The sequence below is a fragment of the Pinus tabuliformis genome, chromosome Q, assembly GCF_031772625.1.
Source record: "Pinus tabuliformis cultivar Carrire ecotype Pingquan chromosome Q, CPIR1, whole genome shotgun sequence".
NCBI classification, from domain to species: domain Eukaryota; kingdom Viridiplantae; phylum Streptophyta; class Pinopsida; order Pinales; family Pinaceae; genus Pinus; species Pinus tabuliformis.
This window is the reverse complement of record NC_142296.1, coordinates 1,097,867,814-1,097,888,968: the sequence shown is the minus strand read 5'-3', so window position 1 is coordinate 1,097,888,968 and position 21,155 is coordinate 1,097,867,814.

The window sequence follows — 21,155 nt, the reverse complement described above, 5'->3', positions numbered from 1 at the left end:
GCATTTAATTGGCCAACAAATGTGATGAGGTAGAAACCTTTGGAAAACTGGGTCATTTGGCTACATTAGAGAGCATTTGTCTAACATGAGCATGAACAACTTTGAACACATGACACAGTAGGAAGACTGGAGTGAAGACAGTGACAAATTACTGTGTAACAGTCCAAAATCACAGGCGAAAGTTTCGCTCTGGGTTAAGGTCTTCTGGATCTTGATCACTTGCACAAAACAAGGTATTCTAGTCCTTATATGTTGGAACATAAGCCTATAAGAGAGACTATAGACCCTTGGATGTTGGCACAAAGGCTTATGGGAGTGCCTATGGCTTCAGAGGAGGTATCGGTCCCCGGTTGCCCACACATAATGGTCTGGAGAGCTACCACATTGTCCTGGATGCATGCATAGTAACTTCAACAGAGCAACCAAGGGTGTTAGGTGTGTTGAACCCTAGTTGCAGGCACAAAGTATTCTAGAGAGTGACCAACCTATAACAGTCACCCTCACACAGTATCCAAGAGAGCGACCAAGAAGTTTTAGTCACACACAAATAGTTTTGATGAGAGTGTTGGCTTAGTGGGTCCTGACCCAGGTTCAGAGTTAGTTTTGCCAAACAAATCCCTACACGACTGGCACTTTCGGCATCTATCCATAGAGTGCAGACTTAATTATCACCCGAAGTAGTATGGGGGGATGTTGGAACCAAGTTTCCACACCTAGAGATGAGTTTGATGTCGTTTTATGCCCTAAATCTTTCTTCGCACAGGTCGATAAGCCTTTCGGGCTTATCGATGTAACGACCCTTAATCAGCCTCTATACCTCCGCGAACTTTCATGAATGTCTTTCACGAACACTGAATATGTGAATCAACTACTTACGCACATTAAATATTACTCTTAACCCAATAATTACTCAGATTAGCTTAAGTGTTAATAACTTCTGCATACAATAAGATAATCTTCGTGTAAAAAATTAACAATAATTGCGTTCATGTAACAGTATCAATCATGTAAAGTGGTGCATTAATACACCATTATTTCATAAACCCATTATAACATAATTCACATTCCTATAAATAGAAGTAAATAGACAAAACAAAGGAGTTTCTAGAATAATCCCTTTATTAATGCTTCAGTTCTTCTTACAAACTCGAGACTTCCCTGCGCACTTAGTTATAGGGTTCCACGCACTTAGTTACAGACTTTACTCTAGGCCTCTGTGCACACAGCTGTAGAGCCTCTCTTCTACTCTAAGACTTCTTCGCTCTTACCTATATTGAACCATTACGTTCATCTTTATTTTTGTTCTTCTCTATTAGACTCTTTAAGACACACCCACTTATACAATCCCATGGATCTTCAAAAGCTGACTCAACTTACATAAAAGAAGGGTAAAACCCTTTATGACACTTTAACTATCTACGTGCTCCGCGACCACAACTTGTGGATACTTTACATTTTATACAACAAAACTTGGGCTTTTGCCCCAAAATTGACCCTAGGGGACCCCATCCCAACAGGCCCCCAACACAAAGATCGTGACTCACCCTCGAGTCACTCTACTAGCGTGGATATCTTATTGTGAAGACCTCCCAACTCTACTTGTGCCACTGCCACTTCAGCCGCGCTCTACGTGGCTACCTATTTGATCTGCTCCACCAGCTGCTATGTTGCTAGTCCTACACTCTCTTCCTTGATTTTTTGTTACGTGCTCTGTAGGCTTACCAACTTCTCCTGAATGTTGGCAGAGATAATATAGGCCTCATCTGGCCAAGGCCCCAATCTGGCCTTGAGGACTGCCTCTTTCTTCTACGTTTCTTCCACTTGTAGATGCAGTTTCCTAGCCTCCTACAACTTAGCAAGGTGTTGTGCAGCAACAATAGTGCGTGCCGTTGCTCTCACTTCATCATACTATTGTTGGAGTTTGCTAGCTTGTGTATTCAATGCCTACAAGGTGGGATCTTCCTATAGGGTCGTGACTACCTCCATTTCTTTCTCAGAAAGCATGGTGCAATCTACCACCACGACATCCACTGTCGCAACTCCATCCTTCATAGCGGCTTCGTGTTGTTCTCTGACCTCTAGCGGGGTTGAAGGCTGTGACTTCAACTCCAACTCTATTATCTTTAGGTTCAATTCAAACTGAACCTTGACCACTTCTATCTTAGCATCACACACACTTGAAACCAACTTCCTGATCTTCGCCTGCAATGGAACTTCCTTTGGTATGTTCAGTTCTGGAACTGTTTTGCATGCCTCGACCACCATGGCTGCAAGTTGGGTGTTCTGCACCTAAACTTTCTTCTGAACATCTATTCGTTGTTGACTCTGTACTCACTTATCAAGCTCAGTGCGCACTGCTCCAGGGCCTTAACCTCTACTATCACACCTGCTTACAGTGTGTGAAGAAACTCACTAGGGAGCGCGGACGGATTGACGTCAATTTTCTTCAAGGAGTTGACAATAGCCTTGTCAGGAGCTGCCTCCGCACTCAAATCTCCATCTGGCAGTGCAAATGCCTGGAGATCTAATGATCGAACCATCTGTGCTACTTGAGTGGTCCTCGGTGCCAAACTGGTTGACACCGCGCTGATCTGTCCTGCACCTGCCTGGATTCTAGTAGTCTAGATCTGTATCTCATGTAGATACTTTTGGATAGTGCTCAGTGCCTACTTTTTCTGCTGCTCAAATTGTTGTAGCAATTCTGTTGTAGTATCCCGCACCTTATCTCCAATTTCATCTAGGTCTCCATCCGTCAAAGTAATTAGATCCAGCGACGACTTGGTTGCTTTTGTTTTCTTTTGTAGCCCTACCTTTTCTTGCTCCCTATACCGCTTCACTCGGAAGGGAGTGCTCTCCTGCTCATCATTGTCGCCTTGTTCTGACTACTCTTCCTCCTCCATTTGGGCGAAGGGGACTTATCACTCCGCTTAGAGCCATGCTCTTCCTTCTCTGCCTGTTTCTTTGTGGTGCGCTCCAATTCTACTTGGGCCTTCTCCTCAGCCTCTTTCCTTCTTTTCTCAGCCAACTGTTGAACCTTCTATTTGGTCGCATCCTCCTTTGTCTTCTCTGTGGACTTACTATTCCTTGCGGCCAGATCAAAAGGAAAATGCCAATTTGTTGTCCAACACTTGATGACCTCTTCAATAGCATCATTGGTAGCAAGGTAGGGTACGTCGAATCACTTTTGCTTCGAATCCTTCAGCGCTCGGATGTATACGTGGTGGAAATCTACTTTGAACTCTGCGTACCCTGAAAGTTGTTCAAACACGATTGGTGACAACCGCGGATTTTGGTTGATGGCCATGCGAATGCTCATCTCCATCAATACCCAAAATACTTTGCTCTTTGTGACCCATGCAGCCTCTTTCGTGGCCTAGAGAGATGAAAATTTCTCATCTTCTAGAAAATCCTTCTCTACTAGAGGGAACTGGTTGTCCTCCAGCAAATCCTAGGTGACCAGCACATTCGAGAGCAACAACCATGAAATAGAAGGTTTTACTCTCGTCCTATGCTTCTCTGTAGTTAGCTTGGAACTCACTACACAGGTAGCGCGCCCAGTTGAACTGTACACCCTCTGTGCACTGTGTTGCCATGAAACTACTGGTGCCGACACCTCATCCACACAGCACTTTCTCATAACCTTTCCAGCCAAAATGTGCATGGAAACCTTTATTGCAGGCAAGGATAATTTTAGGGGCGAATGTTCGCCCTTTGGCGAAATTAAGGGGTTTTGAATTTTTAGTGGGCGAATATTTTGTATCATAGTACATTTTTACAAATCACCTCAAATAGCCCACCTTATTTTAAGGGAGAGGGTAAAAAAAGTAAATTTAGCCCTTGAAATTAGGACTTACAACCTTCCATTCGCCCATTTTCAAGAATAGGTTTTATTTAAGTGAATCCATTCGCCCATTTTCAAGAATAGGTTTTATTTAATTGAATTCTATGGGCCAAATACCATATTTATAAAAGAGGTATGGTAAATTAATAAAAATATAAATAAATGAGAGGTATGGTAAATAAATAAAACATTTTTATATTTACTCCATAAGTCACCTTATATACATGTAAGAGTGTAAACAAATAAAAATATAAGTAAAGTGGAGGTATGGTAAATAAATAAAACGTCTTTTTATACTTACTCAAAAGGTATGGTAAATAAATAAAAATATAAATAAACTAGACGTATAGTAAATAAATAAGACCTCTTTTTATATTTAGTCCATAACCCTCATTCTATTTATGAAGGCTCAAGAAAGAAGTTTTATTTAAGTGAATCCTATGGGCCAAATACCATATTTGTAAAAGAGGTATTGTAAATTAATAAAAATATAAATAAACGAGAGGTATGGTAAACAAATAAAACATTTTTTTATATTTACTCCATAAGTCACCTTATATTTACGAACACTCAAAAAATGGGTTATATTTAGGTGAAACCTATGGCCAAAATACTATGGGAAAAATACCATGGACTAGATTGTTATTAATACCATGCAAAAAACCATTATTAACCCTAATATTAGAATTAATAAAAATAAAAATGGCACATGGTATTGACCCATGGTATTCACTAAAATGGCACATGGTATTGACCCATGGTATTCACCTGGAATGTAGCCTATTTAAATGGGGGAATTAAACCAACATGTAGCCTCTGCTAAGATTCACTAGGACTTTACAAAGTTTTATTATTTAGTGAAAGACTCGCCAAGATCTTACAAGATTTTATAATTGAGTAAAATATTCGCCATGCCTCGTGAGAGATTCGCCAAAAAATTATATATACATATTATATTATTGATAAAATCGCCTTCCATTTTTCCTATATACCATGGAGATTCGCCCATTTATTATATTTATAAATTTAGGGGGGGTTCTTAAAATTTTCCCTGATTGCAGGGTTAGTAATTGTAATTGAGTACCCGCATGACTTCTTCACAAGTTTAAACTTGCCCTTCATCTTCTCAATGAGGTCGTGCTCACTCGTCTTTCCACCAAACACCGTGGCCGGATTTAACCCTAAGTGTGGAAATAGTGTGATCCAATGGATCATCATATCGGTGATGGGGATCGACGTGTTCAGCCACAAGAACCCGTCATGCACCAGGAAGAATAACTTCTTAATGATGATCAAGTTTATATTTGAGCGATGGTAGTGGGGCACCCACAACAAAATTAGCAACCCTGACTTGTTTACTCCATGAATCCATTCCACATGCTCCAGCGCGGTGACACCAAACTCTTTGTAGAAGACCCTCTTCATGTAGGTGTCTGTAGCCAGGTGGGGGAACTGCTCGTGGTCCGCCAAATCCCAATATTCTAGCTTCAAGTGCGGGATCCATGCCAAGCACAGACCTTCAAAGGTTATGTTCTCCGGTAACAGGGGTGTGTTGAGGAGGAACTATCCTGCATCTGGGTCTTTAGGGACCTTCACTTTTCCCTTGCATGGAGGAATATACTCTGGAAACTTAGATATGGGATCCACCACCTCAATGTCTATATCGTTTTCACCCTCCTCAGCCTCTAGATCCACCACTTTCCCCTTCTCGTTCGCACTCAACTTTTCTTTCCTCTGGGCTTGTGTAGCAGCGTGCTTCCTCGGTGACTCACGCATTGACACTGGCTTCTTTTGCTTATATTTCTGAGGTTTGGGGACCTCTCTCACTCACATAGGCTTCGACCTAGGTGACCTTGGTGCCATAGGCACTATAGCCGGAACCTCCATGCTCATCACCTCTGGAGAAACTCCCTCAGAGGCGATAGTACCTCCAGTGCTAGCGGTCTCTCCTGGTCTAGACATCGTGCTGAGAATGAAATGCTAGGTCTCCTTAGGTAACTTCTCGAAAACAGAACTAGCGACCAAATCAGTGTAAACCTGAGGATTCATATACAAGCAGTAGCTCAACACAGAAATTCTAAGAGTGCAAAGTGTTTTTTGCTGGATGGCCATGCATAATTTATAGGCAAATTCGAATTCAAATTTGACCGTTCCCCCCAAAATCCATCCATAAATGCTAGATTGGCAGCATATTTTCCAAGATTTCACTCTTAAACTCAACCTTAATTGCCTTAAATTCCGCCCCCCCCCCCCCCCCCGCTCCTCTTAACCATCTCCTCACTGTCAAATCATGAATAGTGATAGTAATAATCACTTTCTAGCTGTGTTGTGTGGTCTCTCCCCCTATAGCGCAACTCCCTTCGTGCTTCTTCTGGTACTATGACACCAACTTGTTTCGTGCAGACCCTTGGTCACGTAGCTCTACAAATCAGGAAGTTTAGTTTATAGTCTTGTGCCTCCTTGCAACTGCCTGGAGCTCTAAGACTATGCTACCATCATGTAGTCATTGGGCTAGATCCCCGGGATATGGCTTCAATCGGCTTCTATTTACCTTTCCCGGAAATGGATCTCCATTCAACTTCACGAGCTAAACTACTCCACCATCCGTAATCTCTTTGATAACATATGGCCCCAGCCAATGCATCTGAAATTTTCCTCGAAACTTATCAAACTTACTGTCATATAATAAAACTAAATCATTTAGCTTGAAGGTGCGCAATTTGATGTGCTAATCGTGCCATGCCTTTCTACGTTCCTTCTAAACCTGCTGATGGAATCTAGCCAAAAAGCTATCTTCCTCAATCTCTGTCAGCTGCGCGAGCCTCTCTTCTAAGGCTCTGTGGTCCACCATTCTTGTAAAAGCCGCTATGTGTAAACTAGGCACAATGTACTAGACTAACCTAAATGGTGTCTAACCAGTAAGCTTCTTACAAGTAGTTCGGTAAGCCCATAACACTTCTGGTACGTGCACGTCCCAATTATTCCTCTACACATTTCAAACCTTTGTCAACGTGTTCTCCAATATCTTATTAAACGCTTCAACCATCCCATTGGCCTAAGGATGATATGGCATACTTTTTTGATGATAAACTTGGAATTATTCTGTTAGCGCGCTGATCATTTCATTAAGGAAATGCATATCGCGATTACTCATTAAAATATTTGGGAAACCAAACCTGGTCAACACATATTCAAACATTCTTTTTGCTATTGTTGCCCCTGTACAGTCCTTCACAGGTTGTGCCTCTGCCCATATAGTCAAATATTCGGTCGCGGTGATTATATACCATGCACTTGTCTTCTTGGCTGGAGGCTGAATTGGACCTACAAAATCAATTGCCCACTTCTCAAATGACTGCAATGAAACTTGCAGATTCAGAGACAGCTCATCTCTTCGTGATGGCCGGCCATCCTATGACATGCATCACATGCCCTACAATATGCTTTGGAATCCTTATGTAGCGTCAACCACCACAACCCAATGCGTAAAATCTTCTGCATTGTCGCTTTTGTTGCACAGTGGCCTCCCACAGCTCCTCCATGAGCTTCAGCAAGGATACTATTTTTTTCAAAATCAGGCACATAACTTCACAGTATTTCATCTAATCCCATCTTGTACAAATTCCCTATAATAATTGAAAATTCTGTCGCACGCATGACCAATTCTTTCTTTTGTTGACTCGTGTATCCTTCTAGCACAACTCCCATAGTTAGGAAGTGGATAATGTCTACAAAGTGATTATCCGCTATGCACACCGTGAAGAGCTACGCATCAGGCAGCCCCTCCTCCAAATTGGTGGGCTCCTCTCATGTTTCAATGCGCGACAGATGATCTGGCCCTGCATTTAGCCTTCTAGGTTTAACAATTACTTTGAAATCATACTCCTGAAACAACAACAACCATTTTGCATATTCCTCCCCACCCAACACAAGCTTTTTGACTAGGTACTTTAATGTAGAATGGTTTGTATACATCTTAAAATGTTTGCCTAGCAGGTAATGTCTAAAATTTTGGAGCATGTACACCATAGCCAACCCTTCGCGCTCTTTGTCGAGTAATTCTTTTCATCCTTAGACAAATTCCTGCTCGCAAACGCTATAGCGTGATCTAGTTCTCATTCACCAGCCTGTGTCAGCACTTCTCCTAGTGCCATACATGACGCATCCACATGTACATGAAATTGCTTCTTCCAATCTGGGAAGACTAGGATCAGCGTGGTGACCATCTTCTCCTTTAATACATCCAGACTCTGCTGACACTCTTCATCCCAACATAATGTAGCATCCTTTTTCAGTAGCTTTTCCAAAGGTGCGGTAATCTAACCATAAATTTTAATGAACTTCCAATAGTATCCTGTATGGCCTAGTGTTGCACGCAGCTGTTTAACACTTCTTGGCACCTCCAAATTGATTATAACTACGATATTAGCAGGGTCCACCACTAATCCTTGCTTGCATATCACATGACCTAACAAGATTCTAAAGGGGAAGCAAAACAATCATTTCTTAAAATTTAACACGATCTGATATCTCTGGCATGTATCCAACATCAAGCGCAAACTAGCTACATGGTGCTTTACCAGTCCAAACATTGTCCAATCATCAAAATATACCTCCAAACTTTTGTGAATGAACTCTTTGAACGCCGAGATGACTACACGCGAGAAGATCGCCGACACATTCTTAAGCCCGAAAGGCATCACTATATACTGGAAGCATCCCCATTTTGTCATGAAGGTAGTCTGACTCCTGTCTTTTGGTGTGATCTTTATCAAATGGTATCCTGAGAACCCATAAGTGAATGAATAGGCCTCCTGCGCACCAACATTATCCAATACTTCATCGGTGAATGGAGTTGGAAAAGGATCATGGATGCAAGCATCGTTAAGTTTCCTGAGATTGATGCAAACCCTTATTTCATTATTCTGCTTCTTTTCTTAAACTACCATTGGACTCACTCAATCAGATTCCTCCACCGGTTCAATAATTCCTGTTGTAAGCATCTTGTCCAACTCTAGGCAGACCTTTTCCTTGTATTTGGGATTAAGGCGATATGGCCTCTGCTTAACAAGCTTTGCATCCAATTTCAAAGTTATTTTCGTCACTCCCAAATCACCTATGATGCCTTTCAAGTCTGAAAATTTTGTGGGAAACAAATCCTGATATTTGCGGAGCAACTCAGCGACATTGTCTACTGTAGCAGCATCCCAGTAGTCCCCTATCTTCGCAAACTTCAGTTCCACCTCTGTGCTGATGTTTACCTGTCTAGTTTTTAGTAGTGTAGTGATATCTGGATTCTCTATCTATGGCCCCTCAACTTCGTGGTGGCCTTCTGCCTTTGGGATGTTAATGTTCCTTAGATCCTCCTCTTCGTCTTCGGAAGTCACATTATAGCACTTCAGCACATGGCGCAGCTGGGTGCTCCAATCTGGTTGAATCAACTCCAAAGGATCGTATGGTATTCTAAAGATTGCTGCCTTAACCTCCTGTAGTGCCTCATCAATGCATGCGAACCCATCCTCAAAGCTGAATGTCATCAAGAATCCCTGTCTCAAAATGTCCCACTCTTCAATGTCGTGGCAGAGCTCTATTTCCAGGTACCGATTCATTAGTATTACATCCCAAGTGTGACAGAATAAATGCACCCACTAGGGTTGCAGCTTCGTTCCGTAAACGTCAGATCATTTTTCCAAATGATTGCGTGGATCATTCCTTTCATCATATTTCTCTGTTAACTGCACTTTTGGGAAACCAAACTACAATCACATCATTCTTTTGTACTCGCACCACCCATCAAATCTGTCTTTATGCGTACCCCACCATCTTCTAGGCGTAGTGTGCAATGCCAAGTCTAGAACTTGGAAGCGATGCTTCTCAGGCACTTCCCTTTCAAATGCATCCAAAAATTTATCTACATTAGTTAGACCATCATAATAAGGAAAAATTCTTACCTCAGATGATACACAGTGCAACAATTTAGTCATCATATTACAACACAATGTAGATACTTCATGCAACCTATTCTACCAGTGTTCTAATTCCTCATCTAAATCTGATATACCAGAACTTTTGTGGTCCCATGAAATGCATCCATCAGCTGTCGGATTAACCCAATCTTGATCTCGCACTGTTATCTTATAGATTTGGTCCAAATCATCATCGCTTTCCTCATAATCGCGGACCGGTTTAGTGTAGTGTGGTCCTTCTGCAGGGTCCAAAGGTACTACTATGCAGAGTGATTTCCTTTCAAATGACATCGTTCGCTTCTTCATATTGATTACCCCATTCATGTCGATATCTCAATCAATCCCAAGGAGCGTGGGGTATGGATTGCTATCATCAACAATCTCTATTACCTAAAAATCGACTAACGTGCTCATGCCTTCTATGTCTATTGTTACTCCCTGCAATCTTCTCATGGGGATAATCTTATGTTGATTTTTCATCCTAAATTGAATCGGAGACCACTGCAGTGCAGATCTCCCCATTATTTCCCATGTCTGTTTAGGAAAATCGTTCACATCTTACCCAAGATCCAAAATAACTTGATCCATTTCATACTCTCCTATTTGCGCAGTGAACCTCATCTCACGCCCTGTTCTTGCCTTATGTGTACCAATTTTTAAAACTACCCGAGATCCTTCACGAGAATTTTCTTTACCGACACAATTATTTATCAACTCTTGTAATCCTTTCACAGCCTTTCTATTGCGTAGCAACTTCATACAGGTCTCTAAAAAGGTAGTAAGCATGGAGGGGTCAACTTCTTCAGACAGCTTGTCCTGACTTCCTGAGGTAGAAGCCTCAGCGAAGCTTTTATTTGCTTCCATGAATGTCTCTTTCACGTGCTCCAAGTCAAACCCAACCTATTTTTCTGGAGCCTTGCAGACCCTCTCACTTTCTTCAGTTTCTTTCCTTTATCTTTGCCAGTTGTCATTCTACTTTGCAACACGATATTTACATTGGGATCCTCTTCATGGGGTTCGTCCCTCATCATTTGTAGGTTCTGGGTGGGCTGCTGAGGCTGCACTCTCTTCTCCAGCATCTTAGCTATCAATACAAGGAAGTCTTCTATCGCATGGTCAAACTGAGTATAGTATCGGCACGATAGGCACGTCTGGCTCATACATTCCCATGCGTAGTGTCCTAGAACTCCACAATTGTAGCAAATAACTTGTCCCTAATCTCTCACGGGTCCTCCTCCTCCTCGGCCTTGTCTACGCCCCTGATATCCTCCGTGCACTCCCAGTGCCTTGATCTAGAGGCCAAGTTTCTATCTGCATTCGATACATGGGCGTTATTTCCATCATCAATTCATAGCTATGACAGTTATGCTCATTGTGACCCACCGATTTACAGAAGTTGCAGAAGAGTTGTTGCGATGTCTGCACAAATTTTTGTAGCAAGTGGCAATTTTCTATTACATGTTTTCCAGCTACCTGACAAATAACGCACCACAGCGCGGGTCCTGTACTTGGCCCTGCTTGAGCTTCCAGCCTCAGAGGCATTGGCCCTCCTCCTGCAACATAATTTGTGAAGACAGGGCAGTGATCTTTATCATGCCCCTGGCTTTTACACTTCAGGCACCAAACTTCTTCATGCACCTCTGGCCGAGCCGCTCTATCTTTCTTCAAGATTTGGAACTCTAGGCAAAGATTCTGCAACTCCGCATGAATCTTTTGAACTCCCAAAGAAGAATCTTGAATCGGTGTCTCATGAAATTTCATCACAATTTCCAAGGCCTCTGCTTGGGTCCCAATCTTTTGCTGCGATAAGGGAACCCTTAGGTGAGGCAGGAGTGAAGCTACAAACCATTTGTAGTGCTGCCCATCGGTGAGATTCATGTTAGCTTCGCGGATTTGGCATTTCAGTCTCTAATCTAGATCCTAGGGTGTTTCTCCCGGCCTCATCATGATTTTCTTGAATCCAACGACTGATTTCGATTCAAACTTGGGCTTACTGAATTTTTTATTCAGTGCGGTCCAAGCATCCGCCAACGATGCCATCAAGTTATCAGTACGGTACTTAATGTACCATGTTAGTGCGCGATCCTATAGAGTAGTAACCAATTGCGCTTTCTTCATATGATCATATGTAATATTCTGTTTTGTCGACACGACCTTCGCGACGAACCAAAATTGGTCTGAGTCCTCATTTCCCAAGCCCTTGAAAACGGGAAACTTCATCATATTCGATATATTGAAAGATGGTGGAGGTGGTGGCGGTGTGGGCGAAGGTGTATGCTATGGAGGTGAAGGTGGAGGTGGTGTGGGCAGATGGGGTATTCACGGGAACCCTTGCCTTATTAACGGGACAATGCTCTATGGTGAAGCCTGTGGTGCTCCTTCATCGTCACTCAGAGGAGGCTCAATCAATGGGCTATATTCAGGACCTGTTCTCTCTCTCTCCCTGAATAACTTTCCACTTTGCGTAGCTCCAAACATCAAGGTAACGGAATAACCCGCTTTTCACACAAGAGCATCTTAACTCGCTTTTCACAAATCCTCCTACGATGCGATCAAGCCAGTGATTGACAGTGCGTGTGATCTTATCTTAAGAGGCTTCCAATCTTCGTACTAGCTCTGGGGTCCACACTATTGGACCGTCAAGCCTCCACCTTCCCTGACTGTCTGCTAATTTAGTGATCCACTCGTGCAACTTAATCTGGAAGGAACAAAAGAAAATGTCATGTATCTCTGTGTACAAATACTTGTCCAACCACTGTTCTTTTGTCAGGCGCGGATTTATGTTTTCTTGCGCCTCGAATTCATGGATCTTTCTGTCCATGTTGGCTTAGTGGGTCCTGACCCAGGTTCAGAGTTAATTTTGCCAAACAAATCCCTACACTACTGGCCCTTTCGGCATCAATCTATGGAGCGCGGACTGAAGTATCACCCAAAGCAGTATGGGGGGATGCTGGAACCAAGTTTCTGCACCCAAAGATGAGCGTGATGTCTTTTTATGCCCTAAATATTCCTTCCCACAGATCAATAAGCCTTCAGGGCTTATCGATATAAGGACCCTTAATCAGCCTCTTTACCTCTGCAAACATTCACGATTGTCTTTTGCGGACCCTGAATATGTGAATCAGCTACTTACGCGCATCAAATATTACTCTTAACCCAGTAATTACTCATATAATATTAAGTGTTAATAACTTTCACATACAATAAGATAATCTTCGCATAAAAAGTTAACAGTAACTGCGTTCATGTAACAATATCAATCATGTAAAGTCGCACATTAATACACCATTATTTCATAAACCCATTATAACATAAGGCACATTTCTATAAGCATAAGTAAATAGACAAAACACAGGAGTTTCTGGAATAATCCCTTTATTAATGCTTCAGTGCTGCTTACAGACTCGAGACTTCCCTGCGCACTCAGCTACAGGGGTCGACGCACTCAACTGTGGACTCTACTCTAGGCCTTTGTGCACACAGCTGCAGAGCCTCTCTTCTACTCTAAGACTTCTTATCTCTTCCATCTATTGACCCATTACATTCGTCTTCATTCTTGTTCTTCTCTATTAGACTCTTTAAGACACACCTACTTATACAATCCCATGGTCCCCCACAGTTGCAGAGCCTCTCTTCTACTCTAAGACTTCTTTTCTCTTCCCTTTATTGACCCATTACATTCGCCTTCATTCTTGTTCTTCTCTATTAGACTCTCTAAGACACACCTACTTATACAATCCCATGGTTCGCAGACCATGGGTAGATCTTCAAAAGCCAACTCAACTTACATAAAAAAAGGGTAAAACCCTTTATGACACTTTAACTATCTACGCGCTTCACGACCACAACTTGTGGAGACTTTACATTTCATACAACAAAACTTAGGCTTTTTCCCCAAAATTGACCCTAGGGGACCCCATCCCAATAGAGAGCCACCAAAGTTCAGATCTAGGGTTTGACATCTTGAATTTAGTGATATGGTAGATTTGGGTTTTTCTCTATTGTTATACATATCTGTAGACCTGATTTATTAGTTTCAGCTGCAAACATATGTTTTGGGCTCATTGACAATGACAATAGTGCTTAGCAATGTTCGGCATAGTGACAATAGTATACAACAATTGACATCAATTTGTGATAGCACATTACAACCATTAGTATGAGGGTTCTGATTCTTAGCATGATTAGATCTATTTCATAGATATCATTGTTGTTTCGTTGCATAGATAAAGTTATGGATCATTGTACTCTCTTTTGTTGCATCATTTGATCATGATATAAGAAGAAGAATATTTGCAAGGGTTTTCCCCATAGTGGGTTTTGCCCTGGTCTTGGGCCAATCCTGGTGTCTTTATTTGTGTGCATGCTTTTCTTCTACTATTCCTTTTATGTTTTGCTACATTGATGATGTTGGTAATGTTGTTTCTTTCTATGTAATTGCATATGCTAATGTATAATGGGGTAGATCTAAATAATGCAATGATGATAAGGGGTGAACTTAATGGATTAAAGATTAAATGCAATTATCAAAGCAAAGAACAATGTCGCCCTAAGAAAATTTAACACCGCAATGAGATATATTGGAAATGTGTGAAAACATGTGTTTCTTGAAAGGAGCATTTTCATGCATATCTTGTTTTTCTCATTGTGGGTCTATCAAAAGTACGTAGAGTGAGTACTTTTTGGATGCATAATTAAAGTCCATGTCAAAATGAGTGCATACACTAAAATTTGGGTGAACCTATAAAGATATTAGTTGAAAGTATGATTAAAAGTAGTCTTCTTCCTTTCCCTCCAAAAATATCTACCTTTGTGGTTGACATCATAATCTTGAATCGTATTGATTCTTTAAACTTAACTTTGATCGTACATTTTTGGCTTTTATGTCCACTTTATACCTGAAATTTATCCCAACTAGTCTCAAGTTATGAGAAATTAGGTCAAAAACACAACAATGGAGTAATCATAAATATGCAACTCACATGTAGAATGGAATTTCATCTATAAACTTTCATGGATATTCCATAATAATAGTTCATCAAATATATATTGCAATATTTTGAAATATTAAATTATGCAATTTCCCCCTTAAGATTCCAAATTAATTATTACTAGCTTAGTGCTTGAATTTATGAAATAACAAAAATCTAAAAATGAAATGATTAGAAACTAAACAAACCATCCAAATAATGAACATAAAATGTATCATGGAAATGTTGAAAGCTAGAAGATGGTGCTTATGCTCTAGTCTCTTTTCTTTAATAATTGCACTGAGAGGTGCTCTCTAACCTAATATGGAAAAAATGTTGTAATGTCCTATCCTGTAAACATTTTGACTCAGTGAAATTACATAAAAATAAAAATATTAATGTAATATAAACATTTTAAATCCGTAAAAATAAAATAAAATAATAAAAATAAAAATAACCCTATAAAAAATAAAATAAAAATTGTGGAATATTGCCTATTTAAAAAAAAAAATTAAACTAGCTTAGATTCATGATATTAACCCATAAAATTTACGTGAAACATAATCTATTTAAAAGATGCATTAAACTATCCTAAATATATGTTATACGACCTTAGCGGGACTCAAACTTGGTATGCACTCTCACATTTTCTAAAATATTATTTCAAAGATTTGCCAATAAAATTTTTGTTTCTTTATTTATGCAAGGAAGAGAGGAGTTACGCAACATTAGCGGGTGGAGCGGTCACTTGGACTTTAGTAAAACTTTCGTACAAAATTTGTGTTTGACGAGATTTGAATGTAATTCTTAGCGTTCACGGTCCTGGATTTTGACGTGGATCCCAATGTCAGCATTAATGAGCAAGGATGGAGTAGAATTTGACAAATAAAATATTTTTCACAACTAAATTTGTCCATTAAATATATGGGAAAAAATTTATAATCGGAAATGTCAAAATCACTGTTAATGAAACTCTTTGGGCCAAGATTTGTTTGGTTTTTAAATTCCACTCTTAATAAATTTTTTTTTTTAAAAATGTTAGAAGTGTCAAACAAATAGATGTTACATTTAATATATATAATTTTATTAACCATGTTTTTTTCAGACATAATTTTTAAATTAATATATGATTAAAATACATTTTCTATGTCTATTTGACAATGTTAGGGTTTTTCATGTAGTGAAACATTTTTTTCCAAGTTAAGATTTTCGACACTACATTTAATATATAGTTTTATTAATAATGGTTTTTCGAATATAATTTAATTAAAAAATTAATATATGATTAAAGATATATTTGTTACGTATGTTTGCTAATGTTAGGGTTTTGCATGTATGTGAAACATTTTTTTCCAAGTTAAGATTTTCATTTCTTTATTTATGTAGGGAGCAAAGGAGTTACACAACATCGGGAGAAGCCAATTTATTGACCAATGATGGCGTGATATAAGAGGTGCATCAACAATCTAAAGTGGGAGAAAAAGAAGACATGGAAGGTAGAAAGAATTCTTAGCGAAGGTCATTGACCAATGATGGCATGATACAAGAGGTGCATCAACAATCTAAAGTGGGAGAAAAAGAAAACATGGAAGGTTGAAAGAATTCTTAGCGAAGGTTCTCTACCCCTGAAAGCATTTTTTTTTGGATGAGGGAAATTTTGGGTAGATCAACTCGAAGGGATCACATCACACCTGGCAGGATCTAACCCCAAGGGCGTTGATGAGAATTGACCTTGTGACCTCTTAATTGGCAAAATAATTAGCAATTAGAGGTCAACCAATTGAACTAACCCTTAAGGCTCTCTACTCTTGAAAGTAGACGATATATACTATCCGAGATAATATGCCATAAAATAATGCATTTATTTTCCAATTACAAATCCTTATTTTTAAAATATCAAGTTACTTAACTTCCATTTGCCATTACAGATTTATTTGAAATGAATATTAAATTTTCAAAAACTCTATTTCTGTCTTTGTTCTCATATTTTAAGGCCAATCGAGACAGAGGACAATATTTGTTTTTAACATGATATTTGAATGTTATTAACTTTCACAATGCTAGATTTTGATGTGCATTTCAATGTCATAGCACTGACGAGCAGGGATGGCATAGAATTTGGCACATAAATCATTATTCACGACTAAATTTGTCCATTAAATATATTCAAATTTTTTGATAATTGAAAATGTTAAAACAATTGGTAATGAAGTTTTCATTTTTAAATTCCAATATTAATAAAAATATTAAAAAATGTTAAAAGAATCAAACAGGCGGATGTTACATTTAAATATATAATTTTATTAAAAATGGTTTTCCAAATCATGATTTAATTAAAAAATTAATATATGATTAAAATATATTTGTTAGACAGAGATTCTCTAGTTCAGTATGGTAGAGATGTTGTGATGTAATGTAGTGTGATGTAAATCTTTTAACTGGGTCAAAATAAAATAAAATAATATTAATAATTATAATTATAATTAATAGTTAAATGAGCCTAGATCCATTTTAACTTCGGATCTACCAAGCGCCTAGAGGGATCAAATCTTTTGAGATGCAAAAGAGATTTGATCCATCCTGCCACTTAGTAGATCCAGAGTTAAAATGGATCTAGGTTTGTTACATGCAAGTACAAATAAAGGGGCACTCACTCTAGTGTTACCAATGGCATTATGGCCCAAATGGTTGCTACATTTTATACTTGCTCCTTCATTATGCTATTCAATTCCACTCTAGATGTTTTGCTCAACTTTGGAACCAATAAAATACTAAACAATGGAACCCTTCCTCTTCCTATTAGCTTGGTATTAACATAGCCACATAACCATAGAGATTTAGGGTGTTTTCATTGTAAACCCATAATTAGTGATAATTTTTTTGACTTTCTATAATATTCTTAAAACTCTACACCTACCTATCCCCACATGTGTGAGTAATGGGGTTAACATGGAATCCACTCAAAACATGGTGGTGAACAAGGTAGGTCAACTTATGGGAGGCATAGATTTTGCATACAAGCTTAATTTAATGTGTTTTTCACACTATTGGAAATGTATCTATGTGTAAAATAGAGTTAAGGGGATGTGGGTCATTCTCACAATTTTTTGACCTCAACACTTTCTATTTGATGCCTCAAAATGGGTCCATAAGATTTTAGACGCCAAATTTCCAAACTAAGGCCTACCATTAAAATGGGCCCTACAAGCTAATTACTCTAATTTTCCATCTATAGGTTACCAATATATATGATAAATTATGTGTTGATCCATTATAGGTCATAATTGTATATTAATGCTTTTACTTATCCTTTTAAAATAAAAATGATTTTAAAGGAGAGATGAAACTGTTATTGGGAGGGTCACTATCCTTTTTTCATAAGTTCCTCTTGCATCCAATATGACAATTACATAAACCATGGAACATGATGCTTGTGGAAAGGGTAGTTGGACTAGCCAAAATCATGATCTCTCTAGCTACAAAATTTAATAATATCTCCATTAGCAAGCCATGTTTGTAACATGAGAAATGCAAGTTTCCTATCTATGACAAATTTAATTAATTATTACTAGCTTAGTGCTTGAATTTATGAAATAACTAAAATATAAAAATGAAATAATAAGAAATAAATACACTATCCACATAATGAACACAAGATGTATCCTTGAAAATTGAAATTAGAGGAAAAATAGCTAGAAGGGAAAAAACCTAGTCTATTCTATTTTCTTTAGTTATGATATGAAAGTACAAAGAAATGTGCAGTCACCATGGAGTTGTGTTGATCGGAAAAAATGTCCTCCATCAACATTAGGGGAGACCACTCGGTCGGGAACTTAAAGCAGCTCCTTTTCCATTGAAGCTGGTGGTTCCGACTGGTTATGGGTCCAATTACCCTGTTATCTAATACTAACCTAAAACTAATCTAATCTAAAAATAATGTAGCCTAAAATAATAATTATTCTATTTACAGCTATATTACATCATGTTACATTTCCTTTGCATCAATCGTTAAAGATCTGAGTTAACGAAATAGATCAACACAAAGGTTTGATCGAATTAAAAGCTGATCAAACCACAATTAAATGATTTATTTGCCTCTTTAAGAGAGGACTTGATGCAAACTAAGATGTAAATGCAGAACTAATCTAAAATGTGAAATCCTATCTCAAATTAGAATGGGATAGCCCTCTCCTAATCCGAAAAGAAGTTAACTAAAACAATGGGAAAGACTGATATAATTCATCATATGATTTTGTATTAATTAAAGAAAGTAGTTCATATTAACTAATAAAAGTGAAAGAAAAATAAGTCTACAAATGAATAATAAATAGTTATTAGTCACCACATGAATACTTCGACTAATTAATATTGATTTTGATCTCATTCTACCCTGCAAAGATAGCTTTAACAAAGTTTCAACAACAAAAATGTCAATGAAAAAACAATAGTGCATAATATCAAAGAAACATAATATTGTTTAGAATAAGGATCAACACCAAAAATGAAACTTTAACAGTGAGACAATAATCTTATATTCTAGTAATAGTACACAAGAATAAGAATTAATTAAAACCATGTCAAAATTTGTTACAAAATATGCATTCCTAGAGTAGCTCAGACCCATAATCAAACTGCCTGCAATAGTGTAAAGAAATGAGAACAGAGCCATAAACCCTCTATTACTCTATAAACGACATTTCTATACATAGCATTAGTGTTATTGCACAAATTGAACAACTACAAAGAATCCCCCTTGAGTGGATTGCGACCCATTCCTTTTTCCATCCAATTCAAGGGTATTTATACAAGATTTATAGTGTTAATAGTATCCCTTATGTTATCACAAAAAAATTGATCATCTAGCCTAATTTACTAGATGGATCAAATTACACCATGTAAAGCCAATTTTACCATAGTAAAATTTCTTTCACTATGAGAAATTACTTAATAAACCACCTTTGTTAAGTAATTTATAGTTAAACCTGTGAAGAATAATTAAATAAATCACTATTTACTTGATTTCCTTCTAGGAATAATTAATTAAACCATTGTTCAATTATTATTCCTTGTCATATTTGACCTAATCATGAAAAATAAATAGATAAATCATTAATAATCTTATTTTTCTCTAAGAATAATTAATTATTATTCTTTGTCAAATTTGAATAAATCCCTTGGGAATAATTAAATAAATCCTTATTTATTTATTATTCCTTAACTAATTCCTTGAGATTATAAATAAATCATTTATTTATTTATTATTTATAAATAAAAGTTTAAATACTTTTTCCCTACTAAACAAACATAATAAAATATTCCAGGTGGTTATTCCAAGAATGGGATCAATAATATTTTATTATTTCTCATTATTCAAGGATAACTCAATATTTTATTATAAATAGAAGGGTTTTCCATTCATTATTCGCTTTTGATTGTTTTCATTGTTGCATTCACTGTTGTAACTCTGATTATTTTCATTGTCGCACACCATATTTTTGCTGGGTTTACACATTATAGAGGAGAGAGACTCTACACAAGCTGAAGATGTTTGAGGATAGCTAAGAACCCATCCCATAGAGGGGGACCGATAACATTTATTTGTTCCCTTCACAGATGTTATAATAAAAATATTCTTTGCATATCTGGTTTCCTTTGGATGATTGGAGTTATTACTCTTTCTTTTTGCTGTTTAACTATGATTGTGGCATAGATCAGAATTTTGGTAGGTTTTGTTTCTATCAATTGTTGTAGATCTATAATGTTTAGCAGCCATTTATATTTTGGAGATTGTTTGTCATCCACAATCTTAAGTGGGTTCTTTTCGTACATCTTTGAGAAGAAAACACTACAACAAAATTGGTGACTCCACTGGTTTTATACTTCAGAACCAAAAACCTTGGTGACCTTCAGTTTTTAGCTTAGGGTTTCTTCTATTTTCAATCTCTTAACGTTTCCTAATTTTTTAACCCTAGATTTGTTAAATTTTTGACTTCTGTAAGCTTTCTGGTCGTTTCCACAGGTCACAAGAACCAGCCGCGACAAAGGCAACAGTTTTTTCTGAGATTTGCCGACTGGGATCCACAAAGAAAAAACCACACTTTTTGGCCAAAAAAGTGTGATCTGGAGGCCAAAGCACACTTATCAGCCTAAAAAGTGCGATCCCAACTAGAAAACAGGTGAGTACCTGTGATTTCTGGGTTTTAGGGTTTTTCTCAGATCTGTTTCTGGGTTTTGCAGAGAGCTGTCTGCTCGGTTGTCTGACCTCTATCTCATTCCACTTAGGCCTTGATCTACTCTGATTTACTCATTGAAGTCGAATTTAGCCCCCCTAGGGCCTCTAGTATGCTTCCACCTTTATAGGAGGAGTCTAGTTGAGTG